Raw genomic sequence first — 7,500 nt, 5'->3', positions numbered from 1 at the left:
GCTACCTCTGGTAGCCCACCGAAAAGATCTTATTTATTCATAAACTGCTTCTATTAATTAAAGTTATTCGCTGTTTTAACCGTTTCTTCGTTTTCTGTAGTTCTTAAAGATTAATATTCCTCGTTTTCTTAATTAATCCTCTCCCCCCTTTTCCCCCAAAGACGAGTTAGATTAATAAATAAAGGCAGACACTCACGATATCCATTTCTCAGTGCGTTTGGCCTCGTTCAGCAGCAATTACCGATTGTGATCGACTCCCGTCTCACCAGATAATTTCCGAGATCATCGCTTTTCAAACACTTATCCTATATAATGGCTTTCTCAAAAAAGTTTTTGCGAACTACGTCGGAAATTTTAGAATGTCTTGATATGTGTTCTTCAGAAGATGATTTTGTAGGCATCGACGACAATGAGGAAAATTATGATGTTAGTTATAACGGGGTTTACATGGACATGGAAAATAATGCTTCATCCGATTCCGATTCTGAGCACGCTGGCAGTGACTTTGACGAGAGGCTCTATGACCCTCCACGAGAATTGCTAGAAGTGAACGATGATGAAGGTAGTGACAGTGACGATGAAGAAAATGAATGGGAAGAATATAATGAAGGCGTGCATAAACTAAAAGAATATTCTCATACGGGGAAACAGCAGTTTTTTCCCCCTAGAGCTGGGATGCGTACCCAGCTAGATTTTTTCCATTTATTTTTTTCCTTGGAGTTATTTCAATTGATTGCCGATGAAACAAATAATTATGCAAGGCAAAAAATCAACGTAAAACGTCCTCTTCAGCAATATTCTGTTTGGCAAGACTGGAAGGACGTAACAGCAAAAGAAGTAATGGCCTTTCATGGATTGCTCATTCAAATTGGGTTGCTTCGGAAGATCTCTATCAGTGATATTTTTAGTGCCAGACAAGTTGATTCCAGGGAATTCACAAAATCTGTGTTTAGCAGAAAACGATTCTTACAAATTTTCTGGGCCCTACATGTGTCTCCTCCGAGTGAATCTAATGATATTTTTGAAGGTCGGCGAGCAAAGGTTCGTCAAGTGATAGATTACGTAATGCCTCGATTTCTTCAGTATTATCACCCAGGAGCTAATTTGTCCGCCGATGAGTCCACTGTCCCATTCAAAGGTCGCATTGGATTCAAAATGTATAATCCAATGAAACCTACAAAATGGGGTCTAAAAGTGTACGATATAGCCTGCTCAATGACTGGATATGTTTTAGCGCTAATACCGTATTATGGCAAAGCAACGACAGACATTCTTGGCAATGCTAACCATAAATTCAATACTAGAATCATACTGGAATTAGTTGATATGGTTACAAAATCAACGAAATCCAGTGGATACCACGTGTTTACTGATAGACTATATACCAATCTTCAGTTAGCTAAAGAGCTATTGCTGCGAAAAATTCATCTGACCGGGACAATTCAAACAAATCGGCAGGACTTCCAAATAATATAAAAAAAAGGCAAGATAAAACTCTCTCCTGGTAAACACGTGTCATTTTGCAAGAGTAACCGCTATCACGTTCTTAGTTGGCGTGATAAACGATATGTGACGATGCTTACAACGTTCCATTCATCATCAACTAAAACTGTCCGTCGTTTTGCAAAAAGAAATGTGCTGGAAGAAATAACAAAGCCCAAAAGTAATCAGCGAATATACTGCAAATATGGGTGGTATTGATAGGGCTGATCACCTACTGTTCTTCTTATGCCTTTATACAGAAGTCCATAAAATGGTGGAGAAAGCTATATTTTTTTGTTTTTGAAATATCTATTGTCAACAGTTTTCCTCCTGTACAAAATACATATGGACACCCAAAAAGAGAAAACACTAAACCATCGTAATTATAGAAAAGAGCTATGGTGAACAACTTGTTGGTGATTTCAGAGTAAAATTGGGAGGAAAAAAGATCTCTTGTCAACAGACATGAAGTACCTGAAAGACTAAGGAATGATAAATGCCATATAATGAACTGTATGCCAGATAATCTTCTAAGAGATTGTGCTGTTTGCAGCGATCGTTACGGGCCCGGTGGTCGTAAGAAAGCTGCGTATTGCTGTCTTACTTGTCCTGGTAACCCAGCGTTGCATCCAAAAAATTGTTTTATGTTATATCACACAAAAGTTGATTATAAAGTTAAATATTAGATTTTTTTTCAGAAAAAAAAAAGCATTCCAAATAAATATGTTTCAATTCTTCACTTTTCTAACAAGATGATTTTTTTTTTGTCTAAATCTTGTATTGTAAATTGTTAATTTATTTATCATGATTTTTTTTTGTAATTCTTATATTTAAATTGCATTTTTGTATAATTTATTGGAACGATTTCTCATACAGAACACTTTTATTTAATGTTAAAACAGAAAACTAAAATATGATGTCAAAAATATTATAGATTCCTTGTAAAAAATAATATCATAATTATATATAATGCCATGATTATTTGATATTTATAAGAGTATCAATCTATTCATTTCTATATCTTATTTGATAAATTGTTTCAAATGATTTTATCAAGATTATTTTCAATCATATGTATATTTTATTTTGTATCAAACTCTAAATAGTTTGTTCTTGTCAGGACTGATTAATAATTATATGTTCATATTATACTGGACTTTTTTTTCCACAAAATCCATGTACATTTCTTAAATAACATCATTAAATGAGTTGGTTGATATAAATTACAGTAAAATATATACAATAACTTGATGAAAATTTTCACATCACTCTGAAGAATATAGTGAGAATGAATGCATAAACAAGGTCAGAGATTTGGTTTATTAATATATATTTTATATGCTATATATATATATATATATATACATATATAATAGTATATATATATACACACACATATATATATATATATATATATATACATATACATATATATATATATATATATATATGTATATATATATATATATATATATCATCAACTGACGAAACAAATAAGGGATAAACATAAAATCCTGTACTTTGTAATGAACTTTTTTTTTTCTCATCACCATCAAAATAAAAAGCATGAAAATACAAATAAGGCAGTTAGTTGTCTACTGCCGTAGGCTGTTCATTTCCTGGGAGAGAGAAGAGAGTAATCTCTACTGGATATTTGGCCAAACAAGAAGTAGGTCTCTACCGTAGGCCTATTAATCTATTTCCACAAAAATTAGTATTATCTGTAAAAACCTACTGGTTGTCCTTGTAAGAATATTATGAGTATGTCTGATTTTTATTTCTCGATAGAAAACAATTTCAACAACAATTATAGCAATGTCAGATTTGACTAATATTGAAATAGTAAAATAGAATAATTACCGATAAATTTTGTGGGAATATAAAAGACGAAAGGGAGCAGGAGAGGGAAAGGATAAGTCACCCACGGGAATGGTGGCTGGGATGATGGAATTGGTTGCCCTTCAAGGTCAAAAGTAATAATCCCCATTGGAATGCGTGTGCAAATCCTATAAATGCCGATTCTTTCCTACGGCGTTTAGTTTTACAAGTAAAGGCATTTCTATTTGATGACGATGTCGTTTGTTTTATCCGAAGTTTCATAGTCTCAACTCTAAGCTGGTGTACTACGTTAACGATTTAGAAAATATTATAAGGTACACATTCCTAGAATGAACTGCCATACTATCATTTACTGAAACACACACACACACCCTTATATATATATATATATATATGTATGTATGTATATATATATATATATATATATATAAATGTATGTATATATATATATATATATATATATTTATATTTATATATATATATATTTATATATATGTATATATATATATATATATATATAAATCAATAGTTAGAAAAGACCAATAAGACTGCCAGTAATCTAATGCCGTAGCCTGTTTCATTACCACGCACAAAGAGAGAGAGAGAGAGAGAGAGAGAGGAGAGAGATAGAGAGAGATGAGAGAGAGAGAGAGAGAGAGAGAGAGAGAAAATAATCTTTACTGTCAATACCTTTGTGTATAAAAAAGTGTGTACAAACCTACAATTTTTATTGTGAGAATATTATCAATAACTGGTTTTAATTTTATGATGGAAAGTGTGTTACAAAACAATCTCACCCAATGTTTGATTTGACTAATATTTAAACAGTAAAATAAAATATTTGCCGATAATTCAGTAGAATAGAAACAACGAAAGGAACCATATGAAGAAAATGATAAGTCAGCGAGGTAATTAGTGGCCTGGACTAGGAATAGTGAACCGTTCCAAGGACATCTCGGGCTGGACCTTTCTTGGTCGGCAAGTGACCAATATAATCCACAGTGGAATTTATGTGGGATTATCCCCCTAATTGCTGCATCTCTCCTTCGAGTGTTTTGGTCTACAAGTAAAGACATGTCTATTTGATGGCAATGTCGTTTGTTTATCTGACATTCTACAGTTACAAAACTTTGTTGTATAAGGAGCAAATTGGGAAATATCACACGGTATACACATTCATATAAGCACCCGTATACAACTGTTATATGATCTATCAGATATACAGACGTGTATATATATATATATATATATATATTTCTATAGGCCTACATATGTACATACATACATAGAGTATGTATATATTATGCATACATACAGTATATATATATATATATATATACACGGTATGTATATTTACTTATATATAAATGTCTGTATATATTATGCATACATACAGTAGGCTATATATATATATATATATGTTTATATATATATATATATATATGTCTGTATATATTATGCATATATACAGTAGGCTATATATATATATATATATATGTCTGTATATATTATGCATATATACAGTAGGCTATATATATATATATATATGTGTGTGTGTGTGTGTGTGTCTCTCTGTCTGTCTGTCTGTCTGTCTGTGTGTGGGTATGTGTGTTTGTGTCGCCATAAACCACAAACAACACAATGTACTGTGCTCTACGCGCATTCCTACTCGATATGTAAACACTATTTTTTTCTATGATGGGTAGAAATCTGTCATCCTGTATGAAGGTCTCATACGATTATGAAAACTGATAAAGGGTAGATGACATAAGTCTTTTTAGTAATTGCTTATATGTATATAAAAAATACAATATAAATCAGTAATTCTAATGCACGAGTATCATCGGCTTGACCCTCTCTCTCTCTCTCTCTCTCTCTCTCTCTCTCTCATGTCGAAGAGATAGGTGGCTGGATTTGCTATAGGTGTGTTTTGCGTGGATGGTATGGATTCGGACACCGATTGTAAAATACCTCTGAATGTTTTAAGTTGCCATATCGTTAGAAATACTCATAAAATCCTTATTAGCTACATTTAATCTTCCTTTAATGGTTAATTCTTTATTATTTCTATATCATTTTTACCTGATATACCATAATCTAATTAAACCTTCAACTATATCATGTGTTTTAACAATTTTAAGTAATTTGTTTCTATTTTGGTAACTGGCAACCATCCATTGGTATTTCTGAGAAGTGCGCAAGCGACCTCGATAGGAAATGAACGTCGCCAAATTACGCTTAGATATTTGGATTTCTTAACAAAATTGTTTGAAACGTGAGAAAATAAACTCGAAATCAGTTTACTAAATCATCGAGATGGGCACTGATGCATAAGCTTTTTGCGTGAAAACTTTGTACGATGAAAAAAATAAAAGGTAACTGTATTATTGGGGAATTAATGACCGGGAAAATTCCTATTTCCGAATGTTTTCTGAATTATAACACAAAGTTTCATCTTCCTGTGTGATAAGTATTTTGTAGTACGTCTATTAAAAAGTAAAGTGAAAAAGAAGAATTATTTACCTTCCCAATGATACCATAAAAATTAATTTGAATCGTACTAAAATTGTTAATAATAAGACATTTTCAAGGAGTCCATGCAGGGTTCATAGTCATTGTGATTCATTGAGCAGTACCACTTGGAGTAGCAGGTACTGTCTTTTCACCGGAGTAGAGATCTCCGGGTGATCGGAAAGGGTTAATTAAGTATCACAGGTTAAGGACAGAGCAGGAGTCCAACGTCCCGGTAAAAGGAGAGATATCTGTTAATTTATGTGTGTGTTTGTGTTAAACTGGGTGTGTATATATGTGTTTGTCTTTTGTTTGTGTTTGTTTGATTATATGGCAGTGTGTTTATGTTTCCTCGTAAGAATGTGTTTATGTGTATGCTTTATTATATAGTTTGATATACAGATAAATGTACGATTAAATGTATACTTTTCCTATTTAGTACCCTTTATATTCTGCTAATTAAATAAAAAAGTTAAATATTCTAGAAAGAATATTGAGAGAGAGAGAGATGAGAGAGAGAGAGAGAGAGAGAGAGAGAGAGAGAGAAAAGTCAAACTTTTGACGGAAGACTGACACTCTTTTCACAAAGTTTGATGCCAGTGAAAGTTACCTTATGAAATTGTGAAGATGCAGAATAACTGTCCGGTTTTTCTTTCTCTTTTTCTTTGTCGTCTACAATCATATATTTGCTTTATGCTTACGTAATAGTTAGTTCATTTTATTTATTAATTGTATAGGAATATTTATTAACCTAATGAAGCCGTTTTATTTCATCATATTAGTATTATAATGAAAATTATATTCAAAATATTTTGGGTTTTGAAAAAAAATACTAACAGAAAGTAATTTCATGAACTGTTTTTGATATAACACGCCTTTTTTGAAATTTCAATATATATATATATATATATATATTAAGTATATATATATATATATATATATATATTACTATAGTTAATACAAAATTAGTATTTATTCCATAAAATTTTCAATTGGAATGTACACAAGTGAAAAATTCAGTTTCATAATATTATTTATTCAATTAATTTATTGTAAAATATGAAATATCTGCATCTCAAAAGTTATTTCTAAATTCATCTCCCTTAATATTGTTAATTTTTATTCTGATGAAATTTTTGGAGATGAATTCAAAATAAATCATCACACTTTTTTTCAAGGAATTTATTTCCAAGTAAAATAACAATTCAGAGAATTTAGGTTTAGAATAGAAAAATAGCTGTCCGATTTATAATGTTTATAACGTCAAAACCAAAATAGAAAAGAAGTGTATTGTTTGAATAATAAGTGAAAATATTGTTGGTTGAGAATATTATAGAAGTCTGGAATTTTATATAGGTTGAATTATGTTTTATATTGCCATATTTTAATTACTCTATACACAAAGGTAGTTATTTAAGTAAGTTCTTTGTTACATCAGCTATAACAACTGATTTAGAATATCATAGATACAATGAATATATATAGCCACCAGTTATAAGAGCATAACAGGAAATCGTAATCTTTTATAAGTCTATAGTGTGTATATATATATATATATATATATATACATATATACACACACACATATATATATATATATATATATATTCGTGTATATATATATATATATATATAAAGTACCACGTAAATATAAAGTTACTTTTTCAT

The sequence above is a fragment of the Palaemon carinicauda genome, chromosome 14, assembly GCF_036898095.1.
Source record: "Palaemon carinicauda isolate YSFRI2023 chromosome 14, ASM3689809v2, whole genome shotgun sequence".
Classification (NCBI taxonomy): domain Eukaryota; kingdom Metazoa; phylum Arthropoda; class Malacostraca; order Decapoda; family Palaemonidae; genus Palaemon; species Palaemon carinicauda.
The sequence above is the reverse complement of the archived record's forward strand: the minus strand, read 5'-3'. Positions refer to the sequence as shown.